Source organism: Erpetoichthys calabaricus, chromosome 1 (assembly GCF_900747795.2).
Source record: "Erpetoichthys calabaricus chromosome 1, fErpCal1.3, whole genome shotgun sequence".
Taxonomy (NCBI): Eukaryota; Metazoa; Chordata; class Cladistia; order Polypteriformes; family Polypteridae; genus Erpetoichthys; species Erpetoichthys calabaricus.
Window position 1 is genome coordinate 244,872,938 of NC_041394.2, and position 17,036 is coordinate 244,889,973.

Below are 17,036 nucleotides of genomic sequence, written 5' to 3' on the forward strand. Positions count from 1 at the left end.
TATACTATAATATTTATGCTAAAACTAAACATGGTGCCTACTAAGGTGGCTATATTGTTGAAATATTTGCATATCTTGTGTAGGCAACATTTCTTTGAAAAGTATTTATTCAGTAATGTTTTTTTGATTTGATGGTGCTATTTTAGTGTATTACATAAATGACTCTATGACAGCAGCATATAACAATGTGCTACCACTAAATATTCTCAATGTACATTAACATTGTTGTATCTAATGTTATTACATACCTATACAACAAAACTATCAGGTTGTGTTCATATTAACTTCTTAATCTTATGATTAATTACTACCATTTAAGAATTTATTATGCTCTTTGATTTTACATAAACATGCAGTATGTTTGCTGGTATTGTCTCCCCTTTACCTTGGCTATAACTGACTGCAGATTATCCAGTGTATTGTTGTTTCAGATGATTTGTGTACATATGTAAGTCATCTTTCCTTAATATAGCAGAACTCCAAATTTAACATTCTCACGTCTAACATTTTTGGATGGTTATGGGTCCCAATAACTCTTTTTTCAGAAGTTTTTGTTTTTAAAGTAAAAGTAAAAACATATTTATGTAATACTTAAATTTCTTTCATAATTATTTGAACATCAGTAATTTATTTTATTTACTGTAATACAAAACGAGTGACACAAATATTTATTCTGGTTATGTGTACTGAATCTTTATTGTAACAAAACGAGACAGTATTATTTTAAAAACTAAATTTTAAATTTATCAACTGATCCCACATTATGACACTTTTATATTAACATCTTTAGTGGTTCTCTAGGAAACTGCTAAATGGAGGTTCTACTGTATAATATAGGCAAATTCCCATTGCAGGAACATTTTTGAGTAATCAGGGACTTTTTAGAAACTCGGCAGCTTTTGAAGTATTCCCACCACATGTCCGCAGACCATTTGTAGTTCTTGACAGGTAGCTCCTAGTACTTTTTTTAGCTCCTACTGCAGGGTATGTGCTTTTTGTTCAACCAGAAACTATCATGGGTTGGACTCCAGTGATGAATTGTGCTGATTGGTTGACCAGAGGCACTGCTACTATCTATTTTTAAATCTGCATTTCATTACAGTATTAATGACTATAAATTTAATGAATAATGTCAACATTTTTGTCCTTGCATGTTATTTCTACATTGGAATCTTGAATCCCTGCAATCTGACATAAAAGTTGTCTCTTCTTTTACACTCTAACTTTCCTTTGCTTTTTTAAACCCTGTTGATTAATTCTTTAAACTGATTCTCTGAAATAGCAATCAATGCATTTGCAGTAATATACAACACAAGAACTAACAAAACCTCACTCTCCAATTTTTTGGTGGTACTGCTTTATATTAAAATGATTGTCTAGTGCCTTCAACACCATCCAACCTCTGCTCCTTAGTGTCAAGCTGACAGAGATGGGAGTAGATTCATACCTGGTGGCATGGATTGTGGACTGTCTTACAGACAGACCTCAGCATGTGCGTCTCGGGAACTGCGGGTCTGACATTGTGGTCAGCAGCACAGGAGCGCCGCAGGGGACTGTGCTTTCTCCGGTCCTGGTCAGCCTATATACATCGGACTTCCAATACAACTCGGAGTCCTGCCATGTGCAAAAGTTTGCTGATGACACTGCTATCGTGAGCTGCGTCAGGAGTGGGCAGGAGGAGGAGTATAGGAACCTAATCAAGGACTTTTTTTAAATGGTGCGACTCAAACCACCTACAAATGAACACCAGCAAAACCAAGGAGCTGGTGATGGATTTCATGGACCCCGTGATCATCAGAGGTGGCTGTGTGCAGAGGGTACAGACCTATAAATACCTGGAAGTGCAGCTGGATGATAAATTGGACTGGACTGCCAATACTGATGCTCTGTGCAAGAGAGGACAGAGCCGACTATACTTCCTTAGAAGGTTGGCGTCCTTCAACATCTGCAATAAGATACTGCAGATGTTCTATCAGACTGTTGTGGCGAGCGCCCTCTTCTATACGGTGGTGTGCTGGGGAGGCAGCATAAAGCACTGCTCGTCTCGAACCACCCTTACTTAAAAGAAGAGGACGACATGCATCAAGACTCTTTGCAGTGTTGGCTCCTCAGTGGTGGAACGAACTTCCTCTTGCTGTACGAACAGCGGAGACCCTCACTATCTTCAAACGTCGTCTGAAGACACACTTCTTTCAACAGCACTTGGACTAAAGTCCCCATACTTTTTTTTTTCTACCCTTTTTCTCAAAAAAAAAAAAAAAAAAAAAATTTTGTACTAACAACTTACTATTTTCTTCTAGCATGGTTTTGTGTACAACTTGGTCAGCGGTAACTTGTTTAATGACAGTAGATTTAATCCTAGCCTTAAAGACTGAAGAACAGTCGTAGACTACTAAGCACTGTTGTAAGTCGCTCTGGATAAGAGCGTCTGCTAAATTATGTAAATGTAAATAAAGAAGAGGGACTCATGCCTGGACAAACTGGTGAGGAAGGCAGGCTCTATTGTAGGCATGGAGCTGGACAGTTTGACATCCGTGGCGGAACGACGGGTGCTGAGCAGGCTCCTGTCAACCATGGAGAATCCACTGCATCCACTGAACAGTATCATCTCCAGACAGAGGAGCAGCTTCAGCGACAGACTGCTGTCACTTTCCTGCTCCACTGACAGACTGAGGAGATCGTTCCTACCCAACACTATGCGACTCTTCATTTCCACCCGGGAGGGTAAACGTTAACATTATACAAAGTTATTGTCTGTTATACCTGCATTTTTATCACTCTTTAATTTAATATTGTTTTTCATCAGTAAGCTGCTGCTGGAGTATGTGAATTTCTCCTTGGGATTAATAAAGTATCTATCTATCTAACTAACTATCTAACCTACAACATTTGCATGTCACATATTTTATGTGAAGGTTACAGTTTTGTGTGGTGGGAATGCAACACACGAAAGTGACCAGGAACTACAAGTGGCCCAGTACCCCCAACAAAGTTCCTGTGGTGGGAAAGCACCTTATGTATACAGACTATGCAGTTTGCAACAAAAAATATGCGTGTCAAAATGTTATTGAAATATACACAGTATTTCATTGTAATTCTATTAATGAAAAGTAAATAGTCACAATTAGAATATCAATGGCAAAAATGCCAATTATGAATTTCAAATTCCCAAAGCTATCGATACAGTGAATCATTCACCTGAGGGAACTGGTGGAAACTGAGGGTAAGTGTATTTAGTCAGATAGCACTTTTTAACATAGAACCTTGAGAACATGGAAAAAAATATTTTGTCATTTAGTGGAAGTGAACATTAAAACAACTTAGCTATTAGCTATCCATATATACCTAATGATCTTCTCTCATTTGTAAACGTTTTAAATATCTGTCCTATTGATTTAGTAATACTGAATACAAAAAGGTACATATAACAGAAATTTGCCTTTTTGAAGACATGCAAATGCCTACAAGAAGCATGTAAAAGAAAACAATAAGAAACTTAGAAAATGCACATTTGTAAGTTTCAAGTGATGGTGTTATAATAGAGACAGAACTAAGCTTTTATTTACAGAATTAATTAGCACTTTTCATCGCTTTGTAAAGCATGCATGAAAACAAATAAGATCAGTAATATAATACAACTTTAGAACATTAGCTGTTTGTACTGGACTTAAATGGAGAAAAGGAAATAGCACACAAAAAAGTACAATAACTAGATAAATAAATGAGTGAGCTTGCCAAAACCAGTCAAAGTGCTTGCCAACCAGTGAGGCTTTTCGTTTTGTAGGCAGAGGCATTTACCATACCATGAAACACCCTCTGTGCAAAGTTTGTATGGAAGCTGATAAGTACATGGGTGCATGGGAATGAATAAAGAACAATGCAGGAAGTTTTACAGTTCACTACTACTTAAAAGTTGTGCACGGTATAATTTACGTTCTCTGCCAGTTTGCCATGACTTAATACAATTATGTATTTATCCAACCCCACTCATCTGAACCTCATCTCACAGTAATACAATTGGCAGCTGACATCAGACATTACAGCAGTACAGCTTTAAACTGAACAATGCAGGTGTGATGTAGGTAAGTGAAGAAAATATGAGACTGCAGACACTACAGCACATTTAAATCTCACCTGCTCTGTTAAGACGCTGTACCAACCAGCAAGCATAAGAACACTACTACCAGAGTTAAAAACAGAATGGCTCCTTTTACTACCTATACTATGTGTGCACAATGTCACACTGCCATGTATGCCAAAACACTCTTCTGTAACAGTTTAGCAATCATTAGGGTCAGCAGAAAATGATACTTGCCCCCTTGGTGGCTTCCAAAAGATCTACAGAAGTTTCAGATGAAAAAACTTTGCGTTTTTATATTTAAATAACCCAACTTTGAACACATTTTAAAAATGTGAACTTACTTAACAAGCTTATTAGGTTTTATTTAAATAGTCTTTTTAAGATTAATATAACAAGTCTCCTCCATCCATCATAAAATCCACTTAATGGCTGTAAGACTAGAGAGTGTCCTGTATGCACAGGACACAAGACTGGAATTAACTCTGGAGCAGTTGGTTGCCAGTCCAGATAAACAGATCACTCAAGTATACACTCAGTCTCACTTACTCCAGGGTCAATTTTGAGTTGACAGTTAACCAAAGCTGCCTGTCTTTCAGGTGTGCAGAGAAAATATGTTCACCTGTAGACATGGGAAGTATGTGCAAGCTCCACTCTAAGATTGCCCAGGACATAAGTCAAACTCAGGACTTTGAGGCACCTTTACTAAATGCTACACCACTGTGATGATTAAAATATGAATCTAAAGAATTAACATTTACATTGTTAAACCATACTTATAAGAACTTACTTTAAAATTGTCAAAGGCAAAAGACCACACCCAAAACATAAGTCACAATATCCTTCAGTCTTAAACATACAGGTGTGGTGTTGTAATCATATGGGATATAAAAATAAAACAACAAAAAATATATTGTTTTGGCAAAGCAACAAAACAAAATTAAGTACTTGGAAATACACCCTGTAAAACACAAGACACAAACAAATGGTTTTACCACAGAAACACAGCAGTTGGCTGGTAAATATATTGATATGTGAGGCATTGTTTATTTTGTTTTTTTCCCCCCAACATCTTCCCTTATATTTTATATATACTGATGCAATGCAGAGATACTAAGAAAAAAATGCATAACCAGTCAGACAATTACTATAATTTATGCAAGATACGTAATTAATGTTCTGCAGATAATCTGACGAGCAGACAAAGGGTTTTACTTTTAATGTTGAAATGTGTGCTTTGTGTTCCATGTAATTAAGCATAGGAAATGACTTCATTACACGGGTTAAAAAAAAGGAAAGCAAACATGGTTTCTGATATTTCACAATTAACTCAAACTAAATATAAAAAAAAACTAAAAGAACCTTTGATAAGGGTTTTTAATTTGCAGCTACTGTAGGTATTACTGATTCTGGCACACCAATGAAACCACTTAAATTTGACAAAGCAGAAATAATCAGGGGAAAGAAAAGCAGCAGTAAGAGTGTGTATCACTCAAACACTGACCAAGTATCATTAGCAACCAGTTATCAGTGTCAGCATTAGCAGCACTTCTGGCGTACTGCTTTTATGCTAATATGTCATATAAAGCACATTGTAAAAAGACAGAATATAAGTAAAATCACTTTATTACAGAAGCACATTTAGAAAGGGGCCACTTTGCATCGAAAATGAAGATACTTATAAAAAGATTGCAACACTTTTCATTGCCATGCAACATGCTATTTTTATATCTAGCACATAATCAGATGTTTGCGATACCATATATGTGGTTAATTTTAATTTAAATTATTAAACATATTATGTCAATTAAATGTATATTAAACTTACCAGAACAAAATATATTGACATATAAAAAAAACTATATCTACTTGTATACAGTACTGCTATATTTAGCTAACAATTGGACCCCTACACAAGTTGTTAGACGCTATAAGAAATAAGCATCAACCAAGAACGCTTTAATGCCTTTCTAAACTTCTGGCAAATATTACCAACCTGGCTGCAAGCAATAAACATATTAAGGCAAATGTATCTGAACAACCACTTTGAAAATGCAAGGGTATCTTTTATATCAGTTATGTAAAAATAATCACAGTTCCAAATGCCAGAGGTAACAGGTTTTTCTTTTGGGTACAAAATGACTCACCAACACATACTCCTCTGACTCTGGCAGACCATTTAACATCCACTACAAAATATATAAATATACAAACAGTATTACAAGAAAAAAGAAGACTTCAATAAATCATATGACCATTAAATGACTGACAGTGATTATTCATAATACACCTGTTCATATCATTTTCTGCCTGGTGACTACAGAGTTATAAAATAAATCACAAATTGCTTTAATGACTGGATGCAAGACCGGAATCAGCACAGGATGGGGCACAAGTTCATCACAGGGCTTAGTCATTCATATGGGACCAGTTTAGAAATGCACATTATTCTAACAGGTATCTAAGTGATGTGGGTAAAAATGATCCATCCTGACAACTAATAGCCATACCTTTGTATACAAACATAATCTGGCAAAACTACTTAAATGAATAAGCAATCTAACCATCCAACATAAAAGTAAATGAGCTAAAAACCAACACTGACAATAGGTCTGTATATGTACAGGTTGTGTATCCCTAATCCAAAATTCCAAAATCTGAAATACTCTAAAATTGTAAATTTTCTGAGTGCCAACATGGTGCCACAAGTGGAAAATTCCATACCAGGAGTCTCTCTTATAAAACTCTACTTGGAATCAAGCATTAAAATATGCATATGCCAAAAGGTGGACGTGAATAAAATATATGCAGATTCAAAACAGATTTATTATTTCAGAGAGAAAGGGGGGTCCTGTGAAATTTAGTGTGCTATGAAGAAATGACACATGACTGACGATACCAATGGTTTTGGTTGTGGTCAATTGTAGGCAAAAAAATGACATATGATCGGGTTAGGGGGTGCAATGAAACACAGTTGACAAGCTTAGTCACCCATGGATCAACACAATAAAACCTACACAGGTTCAAAAGTGTTGTGCAGCACCATTAAAACTGCAGATAACATTAATGGGATATCACTGCTTACAATTAGCAAAAGCAGTGTCATTCTCGCTAGGTGCCCTTATTGCAATACGAGTTTAGTAAATTGATCTGATTATGTTAGGAAAATTGGTTATTGTCTTCCAGCACAGTGGGCATGATGGAGTGAAGGTTAGCTGAGGTATTCCTGACCTGTTGGCCAGTTCAGTGAGAAATGACTAGTAGCTGATAAAAACTGATCAAAAACCAAAAAATGTTCTTCAGTGCAAATACACAGCTATGGCCCTCTTAAAAGGGAACTAAAATAGAGTCTATACATCATATTAATCACTTTTCAGATTTAATATGTTTGTCAAGTCAACACACATTATAATAAGGGCTCAGTGACATGATTTTTTTTTAGCTGGTTTGGCTGCATTTCCCTACATGATCACATATGTCTCCAAGATATCTCATTATGAATATGCAAATATTCCAAAAATATTCAAAATCCAAAATACATCTGGTCCCAGGCATTCCAAATTAGGGATACTTAACCTGTATAACAATCAAATGCTTTATAAACAATTTATCTTTGAAAACTACAGTATAAGGCTGTGGTTGTTCATACAGGAATCAAAGTGAATCACCCATTTATTATAACTTTTACTAAACGTCTGCCAGACCACCATCTCAGATCCTATTTCATCATAATTCTCCTTACATATAGCTTGCCTAATCTCATTATGATATTATAGTTGTGACATCCCAGATACAGTTAGGGACATTCTATAAATGAACAAAAGTGAATAATATTACCTATTCTGGATTTCATACAACAACAGTAGCAAAATGTTGATAGTATGTTGACCATGTTATTTCTGAGAAGGTTAGGATACAGTATGTTTTTGTCTACTTAACTATTCACTTGACAGGACTCTTCTGGCTTATAAAAAGCAATCTAGAATACCACTTTATGCTGTTTGTCTTGTAATTTTATTAAACTTTCATTGCAGCATTCTATGATGCCTAAACCTGGCTTGAAAAACACACACCTGAGTCATCACATATTCAACTTTGAAGCCTTTCATCCTTCTGTGCATAAATCTCTCCAGTACGCAGTATAAAATATATAAATTAAAACAATTCCCACAATTGCTGTACACTTAGAAGCAACTTCTGACCACTAATTGCAAAAAAAAAACAAAACACCCTTATAAACACCCATGTCTAACTGTTAACGTTTACTTCTACTTATTCTGTTTCTCTTATTATTAAGAGGTCCTAATTTAATCCATATGGCATCCATTTGAACTTGCTTACAAATTTCTATTTGAACATAATGAATCTGCAAGAACCTATGAGCTATATTGGAATATGTACTAAGATAAAAAGTGAACAAACACCAATACAGTTTATTGGTATAACAGGATAAAGTAGGCATTTTCTAAATAGAGTCACTGGGCATTAACCTAATGCACCAGCCCATTCTGGCTTAAACCCTATACTATGAATTCTATGCTAGAGAGTCAAAAGGGGCAGTAAAGGGGTCTAAGCAGACTACAGTGCAGAATAAATCTGCATAGACTGAAGGCAGAAAGAAGAAAAAAAAAGTTATTTTCCTAGAAATAAAGCCTTTTTGTCATAACAGCCTTAAATGAGCAGCAGCAGGGGTAAACAATTTTAATTAGGTTTTCAAAAATGGTCACTACTAGGCTGCTCTGATCATTATTTTGGATGCTAGTGAGTGCAAAATTACCTTTTAATCTGTTTTGTGAAATAACTTTTTTCAATTACTGGTTTGCTGGTGGACCATCACTAACCTGGTAGCACTGGGTGAAACACAAGGGCTAAGAATCAAAATGGGATGTCACACTCACTCACAAAACACCAGCCTATTGTTATCAATCAGCCTGGTAGATACATTTTTGAAACATGGGATAAAGCCAACACAGAGTGTGAAAAGAATGTTCAAACTCAAAGGTGACTGTTTTAGGATCTGAAATCATGTTCCTGTCATTGTGTCTCCTGGTATATCTATACTACTGTACTTTGCTCTGACCACTGACTTTCTTTTGCTACAAACAACCTGTTCAACCTCCTTCTTTCTATTACTGTCCCTCATCACTCCAAATGAGCTAGAAATGTACAGTTTTTCAGTATTGGAACATCATTCAAACTTTCCATAGTGTACCAATAGGCAGGAAACATTTGCAGGCTCACTTGCCCACAGAGGGCACTGGGCCAGCTTACTTTCTATTATAATGCTCCCTTTCTTAATCTTGACCGTTTTACTTATTTTTATAACACCTTTCCTTTGGTTGCATCATTCCACTGTGTATAGTAATCTTACCAGAAATATATGTATATAAGCAGCTCAATTTCTAAGTGTTTTTTCTAGACTTTCTTTGCAAGCTCTATAATCACTTAAAGAATGGTACAATTGTGATTCACTGCTTTTGAATTTGTTTCTTTATAAACTGCCCTGTGACACTAGATACTGGAAAAGGCGCTTTAAAAAAACTAAAATAAGAATGAAGGTAACATGTTGAACACCAGGTGTTAAATCGCCCCAAATCCTGGCCAGGAGCTGCCGCTCTCTAAAATTACTCTTGTCACGTCCAGCGCATGCGACTAATCACTGTCTCGCACTCTAGCCGTGAAGTGGCAGGTGGATTGCTGGCTCCGCGCGCCACGAAAGCTGATGAGTAAACTTGCAAAACATGTTTTATTTTAGTAAACATAAAGGCTATTGCTCTGTCTCCAAAGAAACAACACAAAAGCTGAGAGAATACATACAGAATGTAAGATATGAAAACGAGCACTACCAGCGACACGGGCGCACGGTTTCCTCGCTGGAAATAAAAGAACAAATGCGAGCAGCCCCCCGTTCTTAGAAATGGAGACTGAACCCCTCATAAAACAACTCCACCCCCTAACCAAGCTCGACAATCAGAGCGATTATAGTCCAGTGATACAGCCACTCGGCGGCAGTTCTCAGAGGGCAGAATGTGCTTCAGACACCCTTCTGAACTATGGCACCCCGACCTGCCCGCCGTGATGCTGTGGCAGAGATTCATGACACGCACCTCGGACCGATCTACCCAAATCGCTGCTGCCCCTTCCAAAAAATAAAAAAAAAAACTTCGGCGATCAGGGAAGAATACTCGTCATCTTTTACATACACCAGAAATGGGGTGAAATGTGAACTGTGTGTCCCGCTTAATGAAAGGAACAAAGCTAACGTACCTACGATACGGCACATATCCCAGTGACACTCACACCATCGCCATCTTGTCTGCTCACATTGACGGGCGCGTGGAGCCTACAGTCTTTGCGTCTTCCCGTGACGTCACGCAAGGGCTGCCTATCTGACGTCATTTTCCCGGGCAGAGGTGATTGGCATGTGTGACAGGCGACTGTTAAGATGGCACTTCGTTAAGGAATCTGATTTCGGAAAAAAAAATCGAGTACTTCTTTACCAATTTAAAGTATAACTTAATTATTTTACTCCTCTTTGTGTTTTTTTGTACATGGCTGCACTTTATAAATGATCCATGTCTCCAAAGGAAGCCAGGGCAAAGTGATCAATTATTAACGAAACTAATCAGAATATTCAAATTAAGTCGTTTTTTGTGTCCTTTTTTCTCGCAATACTGACAGTTCATATATTCTGTGATGTCTCGTGCAGATTCATATGGAACATGAGGGAGTCTGAGTTAGGCTTTCTGAGTGACAGAGCCGATGATTCCATAAGGGTGCACTAGAGTCAGACGCTGTGCAGTTGGCAGATAAGATAAACTCGTTGATTTCTTTTAAATGTTCCTATATTGTGTGCAACTTTGAGAAAACGACTAAACCTACAAGCGTTCAAATGTGTTAAGTTGCATAGTTTGTCTACGAAAAAGTTGTACATCAATTGTTCAATACATTAAGATATTTAGCCTTTACGTCTCCTGAAGTTCAATAATAAAAGATTTCACGCAGGTACCATGCTAATATTTTCTTTTACGACAATTGGTACAAAAGTATTCTCTGTCCAGTACCAGACGGCTAATAAGCTGTGGTGGATGTACGGCAATAAATATAAAAGGTGCAGTATAAAATTATTTTTATATATGGTTTGATACAATAGATGTACACGCGATTTCAAGTTATACATGTCAATTTCAAACTATTATTTTATATATTACTAGTCATAGCTAGTTCCTTTTCGTCGCACAATACTAAATAATCAATGCTTTTGAAATGCAACGTAGAATATGCAGACAAAATACCATGCGTTGTAAATATGCTAGGAAATAATGACTCGACATCAATGAGTCAAGAATAGAAGACTGTCCAACCTTCGAGGTATTTTGCTTCAGGGCTGGACTCCAGCATGATTTATTTGCAGAGCCGCAGCGCCATGGTGTCAAGTTTAAGCTTGGGGTTTAGTGTGCGGACAGTATCCACTTTGTTCATGACATAAACTTTACACCTAACTAGGAATTTAACCATTGCAATTTTTTAACTGTACATACTTTAGCTTTCTGTAATAGCGGTTCGATGTACTTTCCTAGCCATATGTATAAAAGTTCGGTCGTGCGTATATAAATTTCTGTCTTTGAGCTGCGTGCGATGACATCGAGGCGCTGCAGCTCTTCAACCAGATGCTTCTCTCTGGGCTGAGAAATGTCCCTTTGCTTTATCAGCAATACCTCTCTTGGCCGATAGAAGGCAGCAGTGTTGCATTAGCTAATAGCGTTGCTTGTCTACAATAGTTAGGTTTCAAACTGGGGATTCTGGGAAATGTAGTGTTGCAGGAGTCTCCATGGGAACAAGGGTTACCCAGAAAAGCTCTCTGGATGGCTGGAAAAGCACCAGAAGTGAATAGCCTAATAAGGGCTTCCATCTCCTCATCAGTGGTATTTTTGGCATGCAAATTCTGGTGGGACTATACCCACTATGTCCTATATGTGTGCAGACTTCTGTAATATAAAAATTAACTTGCTAATAATCTATTCATCTTTTGCTAATGACTAGTGATAGTCTTGCAACCACCCACTGTTAAGGATATGTTGGCTATGACCTGCCTAAATTGAAAGAGTTTAGAATCAAATAGATTTTTAGGTGTAAAGGGCAAGTCACACTAACATAGAACAAATATGCAGACTACTCCTATGGCACAACTCAAGAGCAAGGGGAGCAAACAATTAGAACCATTGTTTTCTGTGTATCTACCTGTTCTTTCTGCAGCAAAATTTTAAGCTTCTTTGAAGCATAAGCATCACACTTCTGGCTTTTTTTTTCTACAAAGAGTAAGTGGCACACATACAGGTAGGCTTCCTTAGTGGCTTTTTTCAAATTAACATTTGTCCTCCTCAGCAGTGGTGGAAAATCAATGTATTGTGAATAATGAATTCTTATATTTATTTCTGTTATTTGTTCTTTCTAATTACTGTGACTACCTTTAAGGAAGCAAATGGTACTTGACTTTTCATACTTCTTTGCTAGCATGTGCTGCTTAGGGTCGTGCAAACGTATGATTGAAAAAAAAAAAAACTACAGCAGTGTAAATTCAGGTTGCACAATGCGCGCACACACCTAAGGGTGTAGAGAACACTGCAGGGCCAATTGGCACAGTCAATCAGCCAGAAACTGGATTGCAGAACCCAGCAGAAAGACATGCCATTTTGCTTTATATTTGAAATGCAATTCATTTATACTGTAATTAGTATATGGCTTATAATTGGAATTGCAATTTTTAAGAATGCAGTAATATTAATTTGGTTGAATAGAAAAAAAAATAACTATCACATCATATGCTGCAGTAGTGCAATAATCCCCACTACAGCTTCCAAAAACTTCCAAAAACAAAGTTCCAATCCTGGCTTGCATTTAGTCTCTATGGGGTTTACAATTTATCCTCAATCTTGAGTAGTTTGTCTCTGGGGAGTGTTTTCATCCCATTTGGCCCCATATGATTGAACGTTTTGCAGAATGACTGGCACCTAGAGGGTTTGTTCTTACAGTACTTTCTGTCAGAAAAGTGGCATACCCTCTAAATTGGATTTGAAAATGGAATGAATATAAAATTACACATAATGGCTTCTCTTGATCCTGTAATGGAAAATGGGTAATATTTGATTTGACCAATTGATAATACTTGGTTTGTCCATATGTCAAAACACATTTAAAAAGTAATAGCAAATGTTTAAAAAATATCTTCCGATAGTGTGGTCAAAATTTAACATCTTATTATAAAGAAAGAAACATCCTCTAACAGGACAATTCAGTAATCAGGCAGGAGAAAAGCGGTTCATTGTATCTTTTAATTACTCCTCAGCAAAATGCCTTGGCGGGAGCATTCTTCAAAAGCAGTCTGTTACAGTATGATCAGAATAGTCACAGAAACAAAGGATAGAGGTTCATTTTATAAACTGTTCAATTTACATACAGTATCAATCAATGCATACATTTTACTCTGGTTGGCTCATTGGTTTACACCCAAATGATTTATATAAAATAAAAGCCTATTATATTATATTCTGGTTCTTCTTATACCTTTAGAGATGAGCTGCCACCCTTGAAATTTCTGTGCACATAACACTTGTCCATTCTTGTTGCTTATAGTACATCTGCTGATTTCTTATTTATCCTTCAGTACATTTTGTATATTACATTAACCTTTCTTCTGGTACATTCTTTATTTACTGACCATCTCAGTATTTTTCCTAAACCAATTCTTATATTTCAGTGTACATTTTGTTATTTTGTTATTCACTTGACCTTTATTTGCTTTCCCACATTTATTAACCCTTTATGCTATTTCTTTAAGATGAATGCTATGTTACCCTAAAATTATTCTTCCAGAATAGATATTGAGCAATATTTGTTTCCAAAGTATACCTTTTATTATATTCAGTGAGACCTTTGCCTCCTACACCCGAACAGCTAACTCATACTTTACTAATTTAAGTGTTACATGGATTATCATGATTTATTAGTTGTCATACAGCCAAAACTGGAATATATTACTGGTAGAAACCTCTTATAGCCTGCCTTTACTCTGAAGCACATATAGCATTTGTTTGCAGTGTAAATTTGCACCACTTTATTCAAAGGTGAATATGAATTAATAGTACATTACGGTTGTCTGTAAGTCTAATTGCTTTATACATATACAGTATACTTCAGTTGAGCACGCACTGATCAAACAGGACATTCTAACAAAAAGCATACTAACTCATTGAATAGATTTTCCATCTCTAGAAGCTAGATATGCCTATAATAATAATAATAATAATAATAATAATTCTTTACATTTATATAGCACTTTTCTCCCTTCTCAAAGCTCTCTCCACACAGGGAGGACTGGGAAGCAAACCCACAATCTCCTTACTGCAAAGCAGCAGCGCAAGCACTGCACCACATAATACAAAGTTGTAACAAATGAGAATTGCTTTTCTGCTAGGAATTAAAGAGTGTGCTACAGGTGCAGAAAATCACACCACATTCCACTCATGTAACCTTACAATAGGAAGCTGAGGCAGCAGTTGCTATGTAATCACCAAAACTGAATAAATTAACATTAGAAAAATGTATACTGGTCTGCAAATTCTTCATCAGCATTAATCCAGGCTGTTGGCTGTAGTGTAATGGCATCTTATGCCAATTTTGTGTCATTTGAATGTAAAGCATATCTAGGTATTGTTGAATATCTTGCTGCATAATGAATATTTCTTTGTAGCTGAAGCCTAAACCTTTTGAAATAAATACTTCCAGGTGGATGATGTGCCATGTCATGAAGCATGCATCATGTAAAATTAGTTCATGGCTTGCAGAATCTCAAGATTTGTATCCAAAAGGTGGAATGAAAGATTTGCAGGAGAAAAGTATGGCAGAAAAAACTTATAGAAATTGTGTAATGCTGTTGAGTCAGCATGGAACACTAGTAATATTTAGAGCACTTTGTTCAATCCATGACTCAAAGAATTCAAGCTGTTTTGAGGGTGGCGGGGGTAGCCTTATCCAGCGCAAGATAGGTGTACATAATAAGACAGCTTGTAAATTCCCCTCGTGTTTACATAGATTTTCCTCCCACATCCCTTAAAGATATGTTGATTAAGTTAACCGGCAAATGAGTGTAGGTATGCATAGTACATAAATGCGCCCTGTGATGGACTGGTACTCTGTCCAGTGCTGCTGGCATACGTTCCAGCCTACTGCTTTCCTAAACTAGATAAAATAGGCTTGAATATGGTGTGGAATGATGCATTTCTACAGTATATATGGTATTTACACCCATGGATTCATTATAGAACCTATATACTCTAATTCAGGGGCACATGAAGGCAGACTCTTTACTAGCATCACCAAGACATTAATAAATCATTGTTTTTCAGTTTATTTTGTACTTTGTGTTTTCCTTGTGATGATTTTTCCATGTACAGCAGTTTACTTTATTTTGAGAAAGGCACTCTTTGCCTGGGCATGCATGGCCTCTATCAGGGCTTCCTTCTATCACTAAATAATAAGCTTGTTATATAATTAAAGTCATATTGATTAAAGACAGACTGCATACATAATACACATATAATGAAATGAAACTGTAAGCAAAAAGAAGTAGGTAATGTTATGGTTCAGCTCAGGTTTTTACTCTTTTAATTGTAGCCAATTAAAACCGTAGCCGAGTTTGGCGTGGCATGTAATTGTAAAATGCAATCAGGGTAACTGAAATCAGTCATGATAAAAAAGGTTCTTGGTAAAATTCATACTATTAATAACAGTATTGTAAAAATATAATAAAGCGTGTGTAATAATGGGCAAATCCTTTAAATCATTGCACTAGCTTGATAGAAGTAGGTGTCACTTGGACTTTTGCAGGCCTACTTAATCCTTGATCAAATACTTGATATCCTAAAAATAACATTATATTGATGGAATTCACATTTTTCTAATTTCAAACCTTATTGTTTCTTCTGAAATGTAAATTTATTTATTAGAAAAGAAAATGACATTGTTACAAGAACAAATTGGTGAACCATTTTAAATTACCTGGATTTCTGCTTTAAGCACTCATGACAATGTTGTCTGATATTCAAGTAAGTCATAATAATAGACAAACACAATCTGCATAACACTCATTTTGTTAAAACTGAATCTAGGTTGGATTTAGGTTTTGCAGTTAAACATATAAGTATGTTAACTGACAGAGTCTGTTCTCCAAAAAATATTTATTTGAACCATACCTTACTAAAAGAAATATTAGAGAACCTTATATCAAGAATTGTAAACTGTAGATGCATAAAACTGGAAAATGCTATAAAAACACTTCTAGAGCTATGGTGTTCAACAGTACATGGTAAAATAAAGAGTCTTCAAATGGAAGAAACTCAGTAGTGTTTTGATTCTCTACTTAATAGAGTATGTCCTGCAAAAATTATGGCCAAGTGCAGTGTGCAGTGTTGAAAGAGGTTAAGAAGAACCCCAGGGTAACAACAAATAAGGAAACTTTGCTGCCTTGAGGGCTTGTATAGCTTGCTGCCATAGAGGAAACAATGCATGCAAAATTATATTAAGAGATTTTACAAGATTATGTCAGATTAGGGCGGCACGGTGGCTCAGTGGGTAGCGCTGCTGCCTTGCAGTTGGGGGACCTGGGTTCGCTTCCCGGGTCCTCCCTGCGTGGAGTTTGCATGTTCTCCCCGTGTCTGCGTGGGTTTCCTCTGGGAGCTCCGGTTTCCTCCCACAGTCCAAAGACGTGCAGGTTAGGTGGATTGGCAATTCTAAATTGGCCCTAGTGTGTGTTTGTGTATGTGTGTGTGTGTGTGTGTGTGTGTGTGCGCCCTGTGGTGGGCTGGCGTCCTGCCCGGGGTTTGTTCCCTGCCTTGTGCCCTGTGTTGGCTGGGATTGGCTCCAACAGACTCCCGTGACCCTGTGTTCGGATTCAGTGGGT

At 36.7% G+C, this 17,036-nt stretch overlaps 2 protein-coding genes across 2 annotated transcripts in view; both read right to left on the reverse strand.

The window, feature by feature from the left end:
- The window catches only part of usp44 (ubiquitin specific peptidase 44), an 88,775-nt gene extending 78,340 nt beyond the window's left edge, over positions 1–10,435 (reverse strand). The window contains exon 1 of the mRNA XM_028813507.2: positions 10,346–10,435. The gene's annotated coding sequence lies outside the window, so the exon portion shown is untranslated. The remainder of the gene's footprint in view (positions 1–10,345) is intronic.
- Positions 1–17,036, reverse strand: part of LOC127529042 (uncharacterized) — a 481,049-nt gene that overhangs the window by 159,219 nt on the left and 304,794 nt on the right. The window lies entirely within an intron of this gene.